Genomic DNA, 21,163 nt, shown 5'->3' with positions numbered 1-21,163 from the left:
AATGTGCAGTTGTGAACACTCAGTCTTTCGTTACCTGCACCAAGGGCTTTGGACCCGCACTCAGCAAGACTACAGGAACTCATGGGACACTGTTCTTGCCTCAGTGCCATAATATAAGCACTGATTTTCAGGCAGCATTTGCAGGTGAATGATGGGGTAGGTCTGTGGCCCCTCTCCTGGGAGGTAACGCAAGTAGTGCTGTACGCCTGCATCCACTTGGAGGAGGGAGAGGATTTGGTGACCTCCTCCGGGCAGAATGACAGATAACCTCCTTCAGCCAGAGGAGAGCCACAGCTAAGTCTCCCTGTCACAGCATGCCATCGAGCCATTGGCAGCCCATGCTGCTGATAGCAAAGGTACACAATAGACTGTTCATTACTGTAGCAAAAGCGTCCTACAAAAGCTAGAGCAAAATAAATTAAAGCATTAGAGTCTCATTTTCTACAGCATTAGCGCTATGATGAATGTGAAATCTAATCCCTACTGGCATCACCAATACCAAAGAAGACAGTGCTATGTGTTAAGAGGTTGTTGTCAGAGCCCCTCAGGAATTGTATGCAGTGATCAGAAAATCTTGTGTCTCTCTCCCCGTCCTTGCCAGCTGTCTCTGCTTACAGGTCACCTCATTTCCCATCGCTGATGGACCAGAAGGACGATGTCAGGCGTATACTGAAGAAGCAAGCAAAGATTTTTCTTGTGAATTATTTTGGGAATGAGCAGTTACTTGAAAGCAGAGTGAGAAGCTTGTGCTAGAATAGCTGCTCCCAGAACAGCCGTTCTGCTCGGATGGATTTATAATAGCCACTTTAACCAGTGCCAGGAAGACACTGAACTTCTAATGAATCATTTTTCCACAGCTGTGAATAGGTTAGGATGAACTTCAAGTATGCATTTATACTTTGTTTTTTTGAGATCTAACAACCACAGCAAAGCCTTGAACCACTCCAGTTTTACCCACAGGGAGTGGCTATGCCCACCTTTCTTGGATGGATTTACTCGAAGCTTCTGCACAGGAAAGGCTGAGATGTTATCTGGAAAAGCACAGGGTTTGGGTTTTCTGCCTTTGCGCATCTCCATGCCCAAATTCAACTCTGCTGTAAGGAAAAGCACTGCCACCGACAAGGCCACTGGACAGCTTCAAGCAGAAGTAACCTGCAGGACAGCACGTGCTGCTGAGGCTAACAGCCAAGCTTGCTGTCTGTACTGAAGCCTTCTTGCAGTCCTTTTTTCTACCTATAATACCTCCCATATATGTGTACCTGGGCTCTCTGTGGCTCCAGTCCTTCCCCTGTCTCTATGCCTTCCCCCACATGCTTCCTTCAGATGAAAGTTCTCCTTTTCTTCATGTTAAGGAGAAACTTGTTCCAAGGTACATTGCAATTTCCTTTACCTCTTCCCTCGTTTGAGCCTTTTGAATTTTTTTTTTTTTTTCTCCTTCTTCTTTTCGTTCTCCTTCAGGGAGACAAAGTTTCAGGCAACACTTGATTTGATGGATATTGTCTGGGATGCATGGGCCACCATCACCTGATAACTGTGGAGGTTTCTCTGCCTGTTTGCTCTTATGTCTCTGTTACACCCACTGCGCTTTGTTAATTCTCACCAAAACTGATGCGGACGGGTGGGTAGAGCAGCCCCTGGAACTTTGGAAGTGGTGCGTCACAGTGTGTTTGCCTAACTGAGACCTTTAAGGTTGTAAAAATCGCACAGCTTTTGCTGAAGCTAGGAGCTCTCTTTTCACGTCAGGCCTTCTTGCCACGCGCTTGAAGAAATTAGAACAGGCCAACTACTTAGCTAAAGCAAGAACCACTTTTAAACTGTGACTAGAAGCTTTATTGTGGCCCAAAGATTTTTTTCCAATTAGCTTTGGAAAAGCTGCCGTTAACTTTCATTGCTTTTTCTGGTTTCATACACCTGCGGCTTTGCTGTGCATCCTGAAGGATCAGGATCAAATTATCAGCAGCAGGGTGCTGCTTGTTATAGTTCAGGCCTGCCCCAGCACAGGTGGGGAGGAAACCTTTCCATAGAGACACTTTTTTGGTGTAGTACTTGTGGTTTAGCTTTTGGGCTTGGGGGTGACCCTCTGGGTGGAGCTCCCAGACTTTCTGGGGTCACTGGGGCTAGGAAGCACTGGGAAGCAAGGGTGAACAGATAAAAATCCCTGCTTCTGCCCTGGTTTGCCCATATTTCATGGCCTATCTCCTTCTGATCTATACATTCCTGCTAGCATACCTCGCTGAAAAAGTATACCTTCGTTTGTTTTGTGCTGCATTTTTGAGGAGGATCCTCCTTACTCACCGAGAGTGGCGGCTGCAGCCTGGCAGAGTGGAGGCACACGCTGTGCTTTCCCTGCCACCCGGCTTGGGCCGTTCCTGGGTTTCTGCCATCGCCCAGAAGGAAAGGGCACGCTTGGCTCTGCCAGCACAGGGGCCAGGCTGCTGGCAGCCAGAAGAGGAGGCGTCACGCCGTTCCCGTGACTGTAAATACACCACGCATCTTTTTATTGTCGTGTCGTAATCACAATGTTCCTTTAATGTAGTTTGTTTAACTGGATGACTTCGGTGCTAAAAATAAGTGGATCTTGCTGTTTCCAGGACAACCGCTATCCCAACGGCTTATCTCGGCGCCTCTCCTCTGTCAAAAGGATGTTCTAAACAGAGCTGGCCATGAATATTAAAAATGAAGCATGCACACAATAAAGCATTCCCTGGGAAGAGCCCCATGTTTTAATGCTATATGTTATGCTAATAGGACAGTTGCCTCTCAGAGAGGTGCTTAATTCAAAGGCTGCACAGTGTGGGATCAGATTGCAAGTAGCAGGAATGTAACGTGTGTTTCTTTCTTCCTTTTTTTTTTTTGTTTTTAAATTCAATCTGTTTCTGGTGGCTGGAGTGGCTCACTAGGCAGCACTTTCTGCCTTTAGGCCAGAAATCCATAAATTGAAACCTTGCACGTGTGTCCTCAGCCCACACAATGGGATGGCTGCAGGGGGACGGAGAGCTGCTGCCTGGCAGGTGGCACCCGGTGGCATGGGACAGCCTGGCTGGCTGCCTCTCTGAGCGCCGCTGGAGTGCTGGTGCGCCTCACACTGCGCCGGGGAAGAGACAGCTTGCCACAAACGATGCTGCGTTTTTCTGAAACCTTGGCTGAGTGAGATTCAGCCACTCTTCCCGACCGGAGTAGAGATAAAGTGCTCGTTTGGAGGAGTCAAGGAGATTTAAAAAACCCTCCTAGGAAGGAAATGGTTGCGTGAATAGAATGTCTGCATTCCTCCAGCTTTTTATTCCCTATCCCTCTTTTTTTTTCCTCCTTCCCTCTCAAACAAAAAAAAAAAAAGCGCCTTTAAGAAAAAAATCAGAGGAAGCCTTTGGAGATCAAAGGGATATTTTTTAACCTCTGTCACTGGACAAAAAGGAGGAGATAATTTGTCCAGTAGGATTGATTTCCCAGTACAGGTTGGGCAGAGGCTGACTGCTGAGCAGCAGTGCTCTTGCAAGAGCTGGTGAGGCCCACGTCCAGCTCATGTGTTTTGAGTGAAGCAATTAGTTCACTATTAATCAAAGTGTTTGATCCCATGATTACAAAGAAATGTTGACTGTTGCTGGTGCAGTATAGCAAGGTCTTGTACAAAGACAGCAACCTCACCAAAAGCAGCCTCACTTCTTCTAATAGTATTTACTGAAAGAAAATATTAAATGAGTTTAAACATATTGCCCATTTATTTATATCTCTGCAGTTATATTTTTAACAAAGATTTCTGCTTAATTGAAGGCACATTTATGTAATAATTGGCATGAGTGCAGTGAGCAAGACCCTCAGATGTTATAAACTGGCAAGGTTTCATTGTCCAGAATTTAATTTTAATCAGATGAGGATCAGGCCCGTTGTTAGGAGACCTTCTGAAAGCCGTCGGTTGTTTATGAGAGCTGACAGCAAATGTAACTGTTCAACCCTTATGCACTGAACCTAGAAATTTTCAAGGTGACTGACTTGGCTGCAGGACAGCTGCAGTTTTGTGAAGTTGGTACAGAAGGCTTCAGAAAAGAAGTGGATCCTGAGCTCCCACTGAGACTTATTGTCTACTTCTTAATATTTTGCTGTTCTTATTTTTTTCTCTCAAAACTGATTCTGACTTCCTATGGACATTTAATTTGCTTTATGAAAATTATGTAGCAGAAATACCTACCCCACTTTCATCTGAAAATTTGGACTGTGAGTCTCATCTAAACAAAGAGACTGACTTTTCCTGATGTATTTCAGCACTTGCATTTCCTAGCCCGAGCCAGAGCTCAAAAAGCCAAGATACATGAAAAATAATGTTACCTAGATGCTTTGAAATCTCAGAAATGCCTCTATTGTAGTGGTGTTTGGAGCATAAAATTCCAGGGAGGTGCAAAGTCCTCTGGAGGTAATGCATATCTCACCTCACTGAAAATATCTTATCGTGGCAGGTTGTGTCATGTCAGAGTAAATAATGACGAAATGCATTAAAGACTGGATCTGCCTTCAATATGGGAGATCTGTATCACACCACTATTCCCACTTATCTGCATCACTGCGTGAGAGGGTAATTCTTCCAAAAGCCTCAGAAATGCATGTCTGGGGACCCTAGAAGAGGCAGTTCTGGGGGGAGGGTCTCAAGGGGAGATAGTCCATACAGCCCAGGCTGAGAGGGAGCTCATCTCCACTCTCCGAAATGCCATTCCAGGTGGTTTGGGGAGAGGGGGGATAAGGTATTGCCATGTCATGGGTGATGGTAGTAGGAGGATACAACTCTGTGGGCACAGAACTGTTTTTTAACATGCAGGCAAAAATTTCGGGTGCAATTTCCATCACTTTCAGTGAACTTCTGTCACCTCAAAACAAGGGGGAGTTTGACCCTCTGGTTCTACTGCAGCAGCAGGACCACAGCAAAAAGAGGTATATGCACATGCATGCACGCACACACGCATGTGTATGCAAGTATATAAAGGAATGTTTCTATATGCATACAGAGGGAGTCCCAGCAAGGCTTTGAGGGCCAGTCAGCTTCATGAGGGACCAACCAAGTGAGAAAAAAGAAGGAAGAAGACGACAGAGGAGGAGACAACATTACAGCTCCTTCTCAGTCTTCAGACAGACTTGAGGCAGCCCACGTTGCCCCCTCACTGAGCGAACGCCCTGTTCCCTCAGCTGAGGTATTCATAAAGCCAACTTGCTTTTTCAGAATTAAGGAAAGAAAAGCAGATGTTGAGCCGAACTGACAGCCCTTCAGGAAGTCTTAAAATCCCCCAAAATTTTTTAAAGAGGAAACAAGGTTTGCAATTAGTGGACTACAGCAGGTTAAACGGTCCAATTGCTATTAATGCAATTATAGCCAAGGTTGTGATAGCTCTGTGTCTTCTTAAAAACTCAGGCCTCCATTCCATTAAGCTATTCAGTGCTTTTTTAGTACTGCTTCTAGCATTTAGCAAAAGGAAAACTAAATTGTGTGTTGAAAACCCTGCAGCGATGGCCCATATACTCTGAAGTGTAAGAGTACATGTGTCTGGGGTGGGACTAGAAGGTATTTGAGGAACCTTTTGGTATGTTCTGGAGAATGGATAGCTTGGTCCAACAGAGCAGCAGCTTCAGCAAAGTCACTGTAATGACTCTGCTGGGCAAATCAGTGCCTACGCATAGATGCTGGGTTACTGCACCTGATGGGAGTAGTGTATAATAACAAGAATGTGAGGCTGCCTTAATACTAGTGTCTCCACTGCTTGCACTGCAAGAACGCACGTTGTCCCTCTGCACCCCCTGTATGGCAGACACTTTAAAAATCCAGTGATTTAACAGGTTCCACTGTTTCCATCGAATGTCCCCTTCTCAAGGTAAGGGGTGAACCATTGAATCTTTTAGCTGCAAACAGCAAAGACCAAATCGGTGTCCACCTCATGCTGCAGCCTTACCTCTACCCAAGCAGCATGTTGAGTCCTTTCCATACAGCCACCTGCTTCCACAAAACCCATAGGATCTTAAACTCTCTACAACCGGGGTCAAGCTGGGCTCAAGTGAGGCTGTGGGTTCGAAATTTACAGGCAGAAAGACTGATGGACAGAAAATGGTGAGTTTTTCCATCAGTTGCAAGAACTATTGGCATACAACAGCCTTATTTCTCAGCCTTTTCTGGTAAGTATTATTGTGTTTTTCTTCTTGTGATGTTTAGGCCAGGACCACCATCCATTACTTCTTCATACCCACTGTCCTTTACAGCAAAATAAGCTGAGAAAAGTACTTGCAATGCCTGGCTAATATTTGGGCCTAGGGCTCCAGTGCATTTGGGGTTTGGATCCTGGCTGTGTTGTTGACATGATTTATGGTGTTTGTTGTTCAGTCTGAAATGCCAAAGACATCCATCAAACTGCACAAAAAGGCCATTCCATCCTTTTCTCTCTCCAAAGCATGCCTGAAGAGGTATTTTTGGCTGCTAAGTGTACCAACCAACACTCTGCTTGTCTAAAAAAACAGGGACTCCATACATGAGAAAAGAGATTGTTGAGATCATTGAGATCACAGCACATACATCATAAATAATAAGTTGCTTTTCCTACAAAATGCAAAAGAAATGCCACATAAACTTATTTTGTTTTATTAATCTCAGTTGAATTTTGTAATGAAATTTACCCTGTAGGGAGTTCAATCCCTTTTTAATATCTTTACTTGTGCAACGCTTTATCTTAGTGCAGTCAGTCAGATAGGTAAAAAGAATAATTATTTTTTTTTTCTTTCTATTTTGGCTAGTAAGTAAAGGCATAAATGGACAAAATCATAATTGAAACAGAGATACAAACAATATTTCCCAAGCTAAGCGCAAAGACAAGCCAGCACATCTGCATTTCAAGCATGTCAGGGAAATTACTGTGGAAGGACTGCTCTAATTCTCATTCCTGTGAAAGGGCAAAATGGAAATTGCTGTTTTGCTACTCACGCGCATCACCTAGCACAGCAGGATCTTGGTCCTCGCTTAGAGATTCTCAAAGGCTACGAAGCAAATAAATATTCTTTGCCATTTCTATTCATTTTCATGAAACATCTTTCATCCAAAGGCTTTTGAGGCTTACATCCAAACCGTGCAGCAGGGACCATCCTACAGGGAGGGTGTTCCAGATGTCCAGTGCCTTGAACATCTGGACTGGGAGATGGACAAAATGTGGAGCAGCTATCTAACTGGTGTGCTTCAGCGAGGTGCCAATGTGAGAAGTGGTCTGGCCGACCTGGCTGCTCCTGTTGTGGCTGTCTAGCTGGGAACAGCAGATGTAAGGAGTCTGCTTTCTGTGTGCTGCTGCAGGTCTGGTCACCCAGAAATGACCTGAGGTCATGACTCAGCCCCTTATACTTCTGACTTAAATTTGGTCTTGATTAGGCCCATTTTCAAATCCAGAACAGCAACACTGACAAAAAGATTTTCTAGGGACAAGATTCCTCAGGTTTGATTATAACTTTGGTGTCCAGTATGGCATAAGTACATATAGACACCCTTAAACACCTCCAAATACAGCATAGTACCTGCTGTAAGATTAAAGTGGCAACTTGCTAACAATAGGTTGGTATCACACTGCTAACAGGAAGCAATTTTTTCTTTAAAAGTTGCAAACCACAGAAACTAATTGCATAACGAAACCTGTGGGGCCGCCCGTTTGAAATGCCAAGGCTTTTTGACCCCTATGTGGCAGCTGCCTGGCCATTTTGCTTTAGAAGCCAGCACCGTAAACCTCCCAACTGAAGTCAAGTTATACCCAGCCAGGCAGGATAAGGTAGCCGCGATGGCATAGCCGTGTGACCACAACAACACTGAGTGGTGAGAGGGAGCACTCGCTTTCCTCCTCCCTGGGTCTGCGATGGTGGAGCGGCATGTGACTGTGGGCACCTGATGCTCCCTCAATCCTGGCAGCTGTGTCTCGCTGGAGGAGGTCCATGGGCAAGTAGGAGCTGGGAGTCATGCTGAAGACATGCAGGCCCTTAATGGTGTGGTAGGGGAGCGGAGCCAGGAGCTGACAGTGTGTTAAAGACCTGGCATGCTCCTGGTATGCTTGGTCATGGAGCTGGGAAACCAGAGTGTGTGCTCAGGCTGACGTCACAGCCTACAGAGAAGTAGTGCAGTGAGGTAATGGGAACGTCGGGAAAAACCATCCTTAAGAAACGGCTTAAAAATATGATCAGATGAGAGTCCCTCAGCCTTGCCTGAAAGCCTGGGCTTCCCTTCTGAGGGACATTTATGGGTTCATATCCAGAGCCGTGGTGGTTATGCCCTATTGCACACGCTGTCTCTACGTTGAAAGGGAGATGTGAAGGTGAAGGTGAGTGGTGTGCTTTGTCATTCCAAGGCATGTGTGAGATTTCACTTACTCACAAGCAGCACAGATGAAAACAGAGGGTATAGACGTGCCTGTGGTGTGTTCAGGCCTATTGGCAATAGATTTGGGAAAGTGCACATTTCCAGATGTCTGCAAGTTCTGGTATGTGTGCTGTAACACAAAGGTACAAGAGTGGATGAGGTGTCTGCTCTTAATGCAAACATTTTTCCTACTTGTATTGTGCCAGGATGCTTTACTAGCTTTAATCACCACTAGGTAGAAAGCAGGAGATTAAAGTCTTGTCACTTTATTGGTTTGCCTGAAGTTGAAAGAAAAGAAAATGTAGCAGACCAAAACCATTTAATCTGAAATGAAGTTAAGGGGACAAGTTAGCAAAAGAGAAGCAGTTGTTTGAAGGTGTGAAATTGCCTGAGAGCGCCAAGTTACAAGGGGTTATCCATAGATGTGGCCAAGTTAAACAAGACAAGCTGGTGACTCAGTGAGGCCCCACCTCCAGTGTCATTCATAAACCCAGCCTGTCCCTGGACAGCCACAGCAGCTTTGATTGTGCCCTGTTTAACTTGGCCTTTGGATGATGAACTCCTCCGAAAGTTGGCTCTTTAGGTAGGTGTCACATCTTAAAAACATCTGACCCTCTTTTGTAGATACAAAGTACTCTTTTATTTGATTTCTTCGTGCTGCCAGCCTGCATCATTGGGTTTGGGTTGGTCCTACCAGAGGCAGGCATGTATCTCCCTGGCAGAAGACAGTAGATCCAGCAGCGTCTGCCAGACAGACTTGGAGAAAATAACCCAGAAGTCCCAAAGGGTTCATCTCCTCCTTTGTAGCCTGAGGGCTTTAGCTGGAATTTGGAAGAGTGGCAGAAGATTACCAAAAAAAACACAGGGGGGAGTCCAATTGCAGAACTGAGATCCAGACACCAAGGCCTTGAAGCTCAAGTGTCAGCTGATGTCTTTGGGGAAGGTTGTTTTGCAAACTTTTGGTGACTGTATAGAACAAGTAGTGTTGAATGTCATCAGCATCTAAGAGGTTGTTTTTCCCTATAAAATTATGTGATGAAAATTAAGCCATTTCATTTTCTGTGAGATTTTCCATCAATTTTATGGGGAGAGATTGCATTAAGAACAAACCAAAAAGCACTTTCAGGAGCTCAGTGCCAGCACAGTGCTACTCCCAGAGCTAGCAAGGAGTCTTGCTTTCAGCTTTCCCAATTTTTTAACCAAGTTGAGAAAAACAAGGATGAACTTTAGAGTAGCAAGCCTGAAACTTGCATCAGATGGTGCTGTTTTGGGAACAGTTTATCACCTTCCTAGGGTGGCTGCTCAGGCTCCTGGATGCCTCAGACCCAGCTGAGGGTGCTGAGGCACAGCTCTTGGCACTGGCAGTAGGGTGGACCATGTCACTCCACTACCACTGAGAGCTTGGGGCACAGTTGACTGTGAGCTGGTTGCCCCAGCTCAGTGGTATCTGTCAGGTGGGTACTCACTTAGCATGTAAGTTGTCTCAGCCCTCCACTACATGTCTTAATTTAAATTGCCATGGTGGTGAGACGAATAATCTTTGATCCACCTGGCTCCTGGGTCTAGAAATGCCCACTGACTTGATTTACATCAGCGTGGTGGCAGGGCCCAGGGGTGATTGGGGTGACCTCCAAGGCAGACCTACCCGCTGAAGACAAGTCCTGTGCAGGCTGCTGCTCCTTCCTCTGCCCTCACAGGGACAACCGTGGCCTGAAAGGTGACTTCGGATCTCCCCATACAAGATATTCCTTCCTTGGGGGGTCTGATGTAGCCTTCCTGTCCAGAGCTGGGTGCAAGCAAAGGTGTCCCCTTTGCTCTAGGACAAGGGGAACACAAGAGCTGAGAGCCACCACTGCAGAATTGCACCAGTGGGTGAATCACTGCCAGTCACCTCTCAATGCGCTTGTGGAGTGAGAAATAATGACAGCCCCTGTGCAGCCCCAATCTTCAACAGGGCTGGGACATTGCTTGCACATAATGCTATGGTTTTGTGAGGGCCACCCCTATCATGCTAGTGGCAGGTGGTGTCCATCCCCGCTTGCAGCTAAAGCTGTGAAGGGTGACATCATGCGGGAGGCACTTCGAGGTGCAGCCCGCCAGCAGCACGTGGGGTTAAGCTGATTACTGCAGCAAGATCAGCAGAGGATCCCGGGGGCTGAGTTGATAAGGTGAAGAATACATTCCCCTGTGATAAATGGAAAGCCCTTGGCCACCTTCGGCTTGGTGTCATGGAGCCCCGTGCTGGAAGTGCCACAAGAGTGAGATAAACTACAGCCATCCCAAGGGCTCTGTCAGAGCTTGCAGAGCCTGGTCTGGAGGCTGCTGTCTCTCTGCCCTGGAGCAACCCGGTATTTATGCTAGGAGCAGACAGGCATAGAAAGCACGTGAAAACCCAGGACTGAGGTGTGGAGGAAGCAGTTGCCCCAGGCTGAGCCACCCTTGCTGTGGGGAAGGGGGCAAATGTCCCCTGTCCTGCCCTGAAGCCCAGCGTTCCTGCCCTGGTTCCTGGTTTGGAATGTACTGGGCATGCAACTCCCCTTTTCCACCCTTCTCCCATGATGATTTCCAGATCCCTCTTTCTACTGCTTATCAGCATAGGTGCCGCTCTCGGCTGGGAGGTCCCACCTACTGCAGGGTGTTCCTGTGGCCGGAAAGCTTGAGGACAGTGTCTCCCTGCAGCCCTTCCCCTGCGTCACCTTCAGATCCCCCAGGCCATGCGATTTTCAGAGTCACAGTGCTCAAGAGCCCACTGAGGACCAAGGAGGGCTGAGAGCTCAGCTGCTCGGAAAGCAAATCCCTGCATCGCCCATGCCAGTGGCCACCCTTCGGCAGAGGAGGGACTCGTGCTGCAGGGGGGCCTGGCAAGAGCACGGGAATGAAAGGACAGCAGTATCTCAGGCAGTCTGGGAGGCAGCAGTCCAAAATCCCAAGAATCAAACCAAAAGAAAACAAGCAAATAAAAAAACATTGCTTCAGCTTCAGCCAGGAACCCAGGACAGTAAACAGAGGAGGCTGGAAAGCCAATATATTCTGCCCTGGGGGAATCAGCTTTGCTTGAGCCAAAGAGGGAAGAAAAGCATATAAAATAAAGAGCAAAGATGAAAGCCGTATATCCCAAGCACAAGCCATCATGGACATGATTGGCAGTTTACATATTACATTTTATAGCATTCCTCTTCCCCTCCCTCCATATTTTCTTTCTCCCCGTTTCTCTGCTGACAGCTCATATGCACGCCTTGCGCTGCACAAATAAGCGCTCCGCTCCTCCCTCACATCCTGCTCAGACTTTGAGCCAGCCTTTCCCCAGGTTCACACCCCAGCCCACCACCCCGGCTGCATGTGGAGGAGACGGCAGGTCAAGATCTGAGTTGTCACAAGTCCACCGAAAAGATTTCCTGTCATGTGCAAAGAAAAAAAAAACCAAACAAACCAACCCACCCAGCCCCTTTCCTCTGGCTTATTTGCTTTTTATTGAATCCGGTCAAATCATGATTTCCCCCTCCTCTTTCTGTTCAATAAACAATCAGCCCCGTGTCGACTTGATTACGAGCTGCTGATGCAGCATTGTTGAATCCAAGCCCTGAGTGTATGTTTTGGCAAAAACAGTGCTATTTTCAGCTAGGCGTACGAGGTGGCTTGCCAAGAGGCTCAGCTTTCTCAGCGGACCCGAGGTGGGATGGAGGCAGGGCTCCTGCTGGCTGCCCCGGCAGCGGGACCAGGTCCCAGGTCTGCACGGCTCAGCACCATCACCCCTGGCAGAGCTCGCAGCACCTTGATACTCCTCTTATTGCCTGTGCTCCAGCTTTGCTGTCCTCTCCCCAGGTAACGGACCCACCCGGCCGCAGAGGTATCTAGAAAAAGCTGCCATTCTTGGAGCAGTACCACGCTGAGAATCTGCTGAGGCTTCTTGGTCCTGATAGTTAAAATTGCCTTGTTTTTAAAAAAATACCGCTGTGGTTTTGCAGCCTGTAAGTACCGACTGACGATGTTATGAATGCCCGTGTGTGTTGAGGTGCTTCTCCGAAGCAACGGCTGTGGTCCTTCCACGTTAGGAGCTGAACTGATCCAGAGCAGGGTCTCAGCAGGATCAGATGCAGCGAGTCGGGGGAGCGCAAGGAATCCACGTGCCAGTTCTGGCCGCTCTGAGGGCAACCGCAGAGCACGTCGGCTCCCAAAGAGGTTTGCTTTGACTCCCTGCAATGTATAGAGCCCTTTTGCCCCTGTGGCCAGCATATGTTCCTGGTGCAGGAGCTCTGCAAGCCCTGTGCTTGTGGGGTAGCCGAGGGGCAGGGCTTTACACTAGCTCTGCACCAGGGCAGGTGCCCTCCAAGTCAGCTTTTGTACACTCGGACAACACTGCCTTCATATCATTCCTCTGTTTAAAGGGTATTTTTTTCTTTCCAGAGCAATGGTGTATCCCTATCCCCCATTCTCCTCTTGGGCCACTTGTGGTTTTGGTGTTTATTTTTACTTTTGCTGTTTTATTTTGGATGCTCTATTTCCCATGGGTTCAGTGGGCAAGGAGGCCAGGTGTGCGAAACACAACGGTGAAGGCACAGACACACAAATTACGTAAACTGCAATTTGGGCAAAGTGACTTCCCGCTTCTCCCTTGACAGCACTCTTGCAGAAGTCTCTTTTCCCCAGGTGGAATGAAAAACTCGCTCCCTAATATCTTGATAACACGCGGGATTTGCAAACTGGCTGCCTCTACTGTTCTTTTTGCTTCCTAACCAAATCCCCTTGGTTTTGCCCAAGGCGATGCTATAGGGCCAGCGCACCTCGGGTGGTTTGCAGTGGGCAGGGGGGGCAGCTGGAAGGTGTGGGCAATGGCAGACCCCGCTGCCGGAGGGCTGCTGCCCTCAGCGGAGCTGTGCAGGGGTGGCCATGCACGTGTGTACCTGCACGCAAGTGCCCAGCTATGCTGGAGACTGCCTGTGCCTGTGCCGGCATCTCCTCTCACTGAATTCCAGAGGCATTACGTGTCCCCCGGAGAGGAGCAACTATTTATGCCACAGGCATAAATAAATCCACTGAGCATTTGCAATAACACAGGTTGCTCGGGGGCCTGAGCTCAATCCCGCTCTGGACAGGGACAGAATCTCCCGCTGCCTGTGGTGGGAGCTGGTTGGGGTCCCGGTGGGGCGATGCTGCAGGGAGGGACACGAGGACCAGCTGGAGGGAGCACGGAGGGTGCTGCGGGGCTGCTTCCTGTGTGCCCGGGGCAGGGCAGGCTTTGGGCAGCGCTGGGGACAGCCATGCTGCGTGCAGGGGGAGGCACGTGACGAAAAGTGGCAGCACAGACTGCAACTCCTTATGCTCGGCAGCAAACGTCCTCCTGCTCGCAGCACCCTCTTGCAGGGCTGGTTCACCCAGGAGAGAGACGTTACCTTCCCTGGCACACCCCTGTTTGAGGACAGATGAGCAGAGCTCGGTGTCCTGACACAAGCCTGATGTCGCTTGTTTTTTGGCCACTTTCCCGCTGTGTCTCGCCTGTAGCTCAGAGCCCAGCAGGCCACCCATCCCCGAGAGGTGCCCGCTGGGAGGAGGACCCCCATGCCCCATGAGGTGCTTCCAAACCTCCCTAGAGACCTCACACCTCTGTCCCGCTCATGGCACCGAGGACTGGCAGCCAGGCTGCCTTGCTCTGCTGGGCGCTACCCGGGGTGTCTTTGGTCATCCGTCAGCTCCTCGAGGACAAGCAGCTTTGCCTACGTGGCAGCAGCACCATGACTTGCCTTCAGCGTGGATGTGGTGGTCAGCCTGCTGCCCCAGCTGCCGCCCCCCAACAGGAGCTCATTCTGACGCCCACCTCAGCTGTGCTTCGTGCAGCGTCCTGCCATTCATCATGCCGCAACGGTACTACGGAGACCCAGGTTTGCAGGCAGTTTCAACCGAGCTGTAGTTTTCCATCCTATGGATGCAGCACTTAATAACATGAGCTCGCTTATTTCTGTGATTTGCTTTCTGATTTTAAATATAGATCTGGGTATGATAGCTTGCAAGGCACGCTTAATTCACTGAATGCTGTCTCTTTTCCTCTTGCAGGTTATTTTCAATACATGTCTTTTGTTATCCAGCAGTGAATGCTGTTTCCCTCTGTTTCCCCCTGCCGCTTGACTATACATACCTGCGTTCCTCAGGTGCACACAAGATGTCTGTCATCTCCTTATGAAGTGGTAAATTGTGGTATTTGCTCGTGACTGCTGGCACAAGCCAGGGGAGTGTATTTCTCCTTCCTGATCCCACAAGAAGCTTAAGCCAGTGCACGTTTGTATACAACGGAGGCAAACACACTGGCACCTCTTCTTGTGAGCAAGCTTGACTCAGTAGAAAGCAGTGGCTTATCAGTTCATGGGAGACATGTGGAGCAATTATGATCACTACCAAAATGAATTTTTAAAAAATATAGTCACTACACATTAAAAAATAAACATTGTTTTCCCATATTTTAAAGGAAGGGTATGGCACCGCTGCTTTTGACACGGGCCACAGGATGCCACCAAGGAGCACCTGCACAGAGCTGAGGTGACTTGGTAGCTGGCATCCTCCCTTAGAAGTACATCCCTGGTGCAATTTTACTCATTGACCTTAAGATACAGGTAATGCAAGCATCCAACAGCAGAGCTACAGTCAGTGGAGAGAAACAGGCATTTCTGCGGCAGGTCACTGCGAACACCTGGAATATTGGGCAGGTGAATTGTGCTTTACTGGCGTCTCCTTCCCTCTCTTGACTCTGAAGGGACCCCTGAGGTCAAGCTCAGACATAACATTGCCAATCTGAAAATGCAAGCAAAGTGTTTTTATTCCTGGTCTTTCCTGGAAGACTTTGATGACCACAAACCTGTAACATTCAAAACCTCCTTCCTTTTTCAAATCTGCCCTTTTTTTTTTTTCCCTTCTTTGCTGGCTGAGTGACACTCTCGTGTTCTGGCTGATTCACCGCTCCCCTGGATATTTCCCAGCATGAAATTGCTCTCAGCGCGTGATGAATGAGCGCTCTGCCTTAACTCTGCCAGAGCAAAGGGCACAGCTACCATACGCACCACAACTTTCAGAGTATGATGGATATGAGCTTTTACAGAAATCTTTATTACCTCACCTTCTTCGCCCTTGGAACTGAACCTCTCACGAGCAGTTTTCAATTTAATTTACTTTCTTAAGGAGACATGAAAGGTGGCAAATCAAGCGTGATTCTGTCACAGCGATTTTAAGTTGGTTTGAAACCCAGTGGTGGGGTGCGATGGGCTGCTCAGCCAGGCAGAGTATCGGAGCATCCCTGGACAAGCAGGGAAGGTACCGGCGGTCCTGTGCTTCTGGCAGCACTGGCCATCAGACTGCTTTAGGTACAGCCATAGGGCTGCTTCCATGGCAAAAGCTGTTTTGAAAACGAGCTGGTTTTACAAGTGCTGTTGAGTGTTTGCTCTTCACTGGAGCTTGGTATACAAAATCTGGCATGTTTTTTTTTTTTTAAATCAAAACAAAATTAAAAACAAAACAACAAAAAAGAAACAAGTCTTGGTTTTTTGTTGTTGTGTCAACAACAGAACCCAGAAAAACAAAGGAAACCAAAGTCCCCTGGTGTTTAGTGGCAACAACTCCTGCCCAAACTGTTGCCCTTCAAAGTTGGAAGGCAGGGCCAGGCTGGAAGGAAAGCAGGTGAAGAAGGCAGGTCCAGAGGAGACGCATGACCAGGCCGAAGCTTTTGAAGCTCTTAGGCTGGTTCTTGGCTCAGCTGCCCATGTTGTGTGTGACCGTGATCCTCATCTGTAGAGGGGAGACAAATTTTTAAGTTCTTTAAGACGGCTGACCTGAAGTCAGAGACAGATCTGCGTGTGTTTGCATGGAGGAAACCTGATCCTGGAGGAAGCTACTGTCATATAACCAGTAACTGCGGCTGAGAATGAGAGCCCAGGACTTAAGCCGTCACACTGACATCAGCAGAAAGCCGCTCATGTGCTCCAAAATGCATTTACAAAGGCTTTGCATGGGACATGTTTGAAAATACAGGCGCCTTTTCACCTTTTGTCCTCCAAAAATGAACTGCAAGGGCCAGTCATGTGTGGGAGGGGGTTTTGATGGCCACAAGAAGCTAAGATTTGGATTTACTGCAGAAGTGTTGAAGAAAAGGAGGTTGGTGCAGGGGGGCAAGGAATAACTATGAAGCCGAAGGCAGGTAACATACTCACATGATAACATAATGATGTAAAGAGAGCCCTGAAACCCAGCCTTACCTTGTAACCGGGGCCAGATCTGTAGGACAGGTCAATACTCCTGGCCAGGCTGTGCTGTTGATGGTGCACTTGCTGCAGGACCCTTCGCGCAGGGATGTGGGCCCAAGGGAGCAACGCCAGCCCTGCGGGAGCCAGGAGCTGCCTGAGAACTGCCAACATGAGCAGACAGCAGCACATGAGCCAACGCTGTGTCACTGCAGGGGGGAAGTGTCTCTCCTGCTACAGCATGTCTATGGACCCTCGGTAGAAATTTTGGGTCCGGTACTGGCAAGACAAAACCCCACAGTGGGTGAAGTTGTCATGCTGAACATTTATTTTCATACGCACAATGGTGATCTTGAACAAACCCCATCCTGTTTACGCTCAGGGATTACGCTCCTTGTTCTCTGCCTTAAAACTAAATAAACTGAGGAAGTCCCTGGCCTTCTAGTTAGCTAAGAGCTGAGCTTCTGGACAATGTGGCAGGTGCTACCTCATCCTCAGCTGCACCGGTGGATTTGCCAAAGCACACATTCAGCAAGGAATTCAAGAGTTTGCACCAGGGATGGGTGGCTTCCAGGAGGCTGGGCGAAGAGTTTGGGGGTGAAACCTCTCTGTACTCCAGGGCTGAAGCAGGGCGGTCAAGACAATACCTTCAGCCTTTGTCCAGAGCTGTTCAAAGCTCTCGGTCATGGAATATGGCTCTTCATTACGTGAAAGGACTTTCTGCTTGGATGTTCAGCGTTTACAATTTTCAAGAGTCTGGATATTCTGCAAATAGAGTTTCTATATGAGAACGACAGCTTTCGGCTCACAGTTGAGTGATGAGTAACCAAAGTAAACTTGGTAAGTTAGGTGAGTTTAGGTGAGTCAATGCACTATTAATGCACTGCCAGGCCCGGCCACATTAATGTGAAGAGGTTCCTTGAAATCTCTTTGGGTGCTTTGCTCTCTCCCTAACCAGTGGTGGGAACGATGAAGTACTTCCCTCACGCTGAAAGCCAGCCACCAGGGACAGAGTTGTGGACTGATTTTGTCACCCTTGACCATCGGCTTCTTAAACAACTGCCTGCTCTCCCGGGATGGGCCTCTGGGGTTTGGTCAGGAAGGGGAGGGAGCAGAAGAGAGCATCAATATCTTATGCCAGCCTTGCTACTCGCGCTAACTCAGATCTTTTTTGTTTTAATTGGCGCTGAGGCTGTGTGTAATCAATACCCTTGTTTAGACAAAGGCAGGGGAGGAAAAATTTGTAAAAAGCCCTGTCTAACAAAGAGCGTTGATGGACCAGCTAAGCAGCCTTCTCTTGACAACGAGTCACCAAATGAGCAAACAAGGCGAGAGCAACGATCTGATTTTCATGCAAATTCTTTCCCTTCAAGAGGACTGCATGAGCACAAACAGAGATTAGTGGCTAACGTTCATTTGCATATCCTAGACCATCGCAAAGCACTTTTGAAACACTATTGCAAAGCATTTTGCTAACTGGGGCTTGTTCTTTCCACCCTTTCCTGTACAGGTAAGTGCTATTTGCCGGCAGAAAGGGAAATTGCAGATTACAGCCTCTATTGAATTAAGACTCACAGCCTCCAGGGGGGAGCACCCAAAGCTCTGATTGCCACACGGCGCTTGATAGGAGCTAGGAAAGTAGCAAATGACTTGCTAGAGATCGTACAGGGAAATTGCAAAAAGCTTTGAAATAGTACCCGATGTCCTGTGCTCCTTTCAAATGCCCCTTAAAGCTGGCCTAAAGGCATCTCTTGAAGAACGCGGTATTTGCTTATTCTGAGATGAGGGGGTGGTAGAGCTTCACGGTTACAGAGCTTCAGCATTCGGAGGTGAGATTTAGGATCTCTGTTGTGAAAAGTCCACCCATCTCCCCTGTGCGTGACTCCAGCTGCACCTGATCTCCCTGTCCCCTACAGCCTGCAAACTGTTTGCCGCCCTCCCAAAAGCAGCCAAGCCAGGGCGCAATATTTGCTAGATTGGTGAAAATCTGTAACAAACTCCGGATGAAGTTACTCGAGGAGGGTGTTGCTTTTCAAGACTCTCAAACTGGTTTCTGCACATCTTACTGGGAAATGCAAAGAGGTATGCACATTGAAAAAAGCTGAGTGAAATTGCTGACCTTTGCTAGGCGTGCTAAACAGTAATAATGCCATATTTAAGTCCTATTGAGGGGAACAGAAAGACACTCCAAAGAGGTTTTTCCAAGTATCTGGTTAACCTGCTTGATTCCAAATAAAATTTGCTGCCCAAATACATATTTTGCCATTGGTAGAAGAATTTTTACCATGTGCATAATTGAGATTTAATTTAACAGTCACAGGAACAGACAGACAAGTGACTATGGTTTGAGACAGTCCTGGATCTGACAGTCTCTCTGTGCCTTGTGCCAGCAGAGGGGTAGGGAAAAAATTGCTCCCTAAAATGGGTTGGCTCATGGCACGGTGAGCTCACTGGGCAGTGTGGGGACAGCATGAAGATGTCATTCATGGAGTGCCGCAAGGGGTTTTGTCCTGGAGATCAGTATTAGGACTGTGGCACTGTCCCTGGGCAATCGTGGCAATGGCTTTGATCCACTTGCCCTGGGTTTCAACTGGTGCAACGAGTGGATTGGGAATACCCCATTATATTGCAATGTGCAATGTGCATCTGCAGGGTCCTCATAGCTGAAAGGAGCGGGTTTTTTGGAAAAAAAATGCCCTCCTGGAAACTGAGGGCAGCAATTCCTGCCCTTGTCTTCATCCCCATCTTCAGCTCAGGGGTTGTAAGAAAGCGAGGGTGGCATGCTGAAATCCTGGGCTTTGCTCTGGGCAGGATTTTTAATAGGTTTGTTGCTGATGCAGAGCCCTGTGATTGAATGTTCCCTTCTTCTCCCGCAGATGACATCATCTGCTGTCATGAAGGGGCTTTTCTGTCTTGGTGGCGGGCGCTGGCTGGATCTGATTCCGGGGGAAGCAGGTGGTTGCTCAGAGCCCCCCATCCCCGAGCCGGGGTGCCCTCATCCCGCAGCACCGTGCTGCGCTTCCCTCTGAATCTCAACGAGCACCGTGGGACGTCAGGGGCAGGTGGGATGCACTGATTGCTTGGATCTTTCCTATTCGGGGGCATGACAAGCTGTTCATTTCCCCCCCGCTTCTCCTTTCATGTTCACACAATGCTTTACACCGGTTTTCCCTGCACAGGTTTATCTGCCAGGCAGGGTAATAGAGCCGCACCAGGGGTGTCTCCGGGGCTTTTGCAGGGGCTTGATATTGCTGAGCTGTGAACGCAGCGAGAGGCAGCGTGTGTCGCTAATCCTGCCATACAATAACCAGTCCTTCACAGTCGATGTCGCATTTGCTAAATGTGCAATTGTTTATTGTTTGCCTGTGTAATGATGTGCACGGGGCTTAGGCCAATTTGGAAATATTAATAAGCACGACAGCGTTTCAGTAATGCACCAGGCAAAATCCTCACATCGCTCCCACGAACATTAGCATGTTACGTTCATAAATGGAATAAAAGGGAGTTTTCTTCCAAAATTTTAGAAAAGAGCTTTCTATTACCTAAGCCACATAGCAGAAGAGCTCATACATTATTCTCACCAATATACTCTAACTGCAGGTGGATTCATAAGGGAGATCATGATCTCTCTGATGTAGCAAAATCAGATCCAGTGTAAAGGACAAGAAAACAGACATTGCCGTGCACTGTCACTAAATAGCTTTTTTGTGAAGAGGAACAGACGGGTGATTTACAGGCCTTTCAACATAGAAAAAACGGAGCAGTCAGTTTTATCTCAGCCTTTTCTCTCCTATGGACCATGATCCTTTTGGCTGTCGCTTTTTTATTCCTCTCGGCCCCGCATGCGATGGTACATCTGCGTTACCAGCACTGCAGAGGGGGACATTCAAAATAACCACGCGTGAATGTTTATTTCCCAAAATCAGAATATATGACCCATGCCAGGCAAGCTCCCTCCCTCCTTTTCAGCTTGCAGTCCACGGCATCACAACTTTTTGGTAATGGCCTATTAATCACCTACTGCCTGATCTCGTGAATCCTGCCTGGTTGCCTCCTGGATACTTCATCATCTGCAAGCAGGACTTGGACCAGGCAGCGATGCCTCCGTCCAAGCTCCTCCAGATGCCGGGGCTTCGAGCCTTTCCAGGGCTGCGTGATTTCCATGTGTGCCATTAGACTGGGACGATGCACATCTTGGCTGGGAGCGCAGGGAATGCAAACCCTGGTGAAAACCTGGCTGCCAGCCCCGGCAAGCGAGCATCCTCGCTGCCGTGCGGAGCTGCCACCTGGCAGGCCAGCCCCTGGTGTCCTCACTACTCCAGCTTCTCAAACCAGTGGCTTTTTTTTTTTGTGTTCGTTTGATTTTAAATGAAAACAAATGTTAACCTCGGCCTGTGGATGAGGCAGCCTGTGGCTACCAGCAACACCTCTTTGCTTGGGGATTTCTGGCATGAAGGGGCTTAACCGAACACCACACGGTAACCAAAAATAGCCCCAGCAGATCAGCACAGACTCTTTTCAGTCGCAAGGGCAAAACCCACCCTGCCTCAGGGAGCAGCCAGGCTGCCGTGTGTGGCACAAAGCACGTTAC

This window comes from Larus michahellis, chromosome 3, assembly GCF_964199755.1.
Source record: "Larus michahellis chromosome 3, bLarMic1.1, whole genome shotgun sequence".
Classification (NCBI taxonomy): domain Eukaryota; kingdom Metazoa; phylum Chordata; class Aves; order Charadriiformes; family Laridae; genus Larus; species Larus michahellis.
This window is presented reverse-complemented; position numbering follows the sequence as displayed.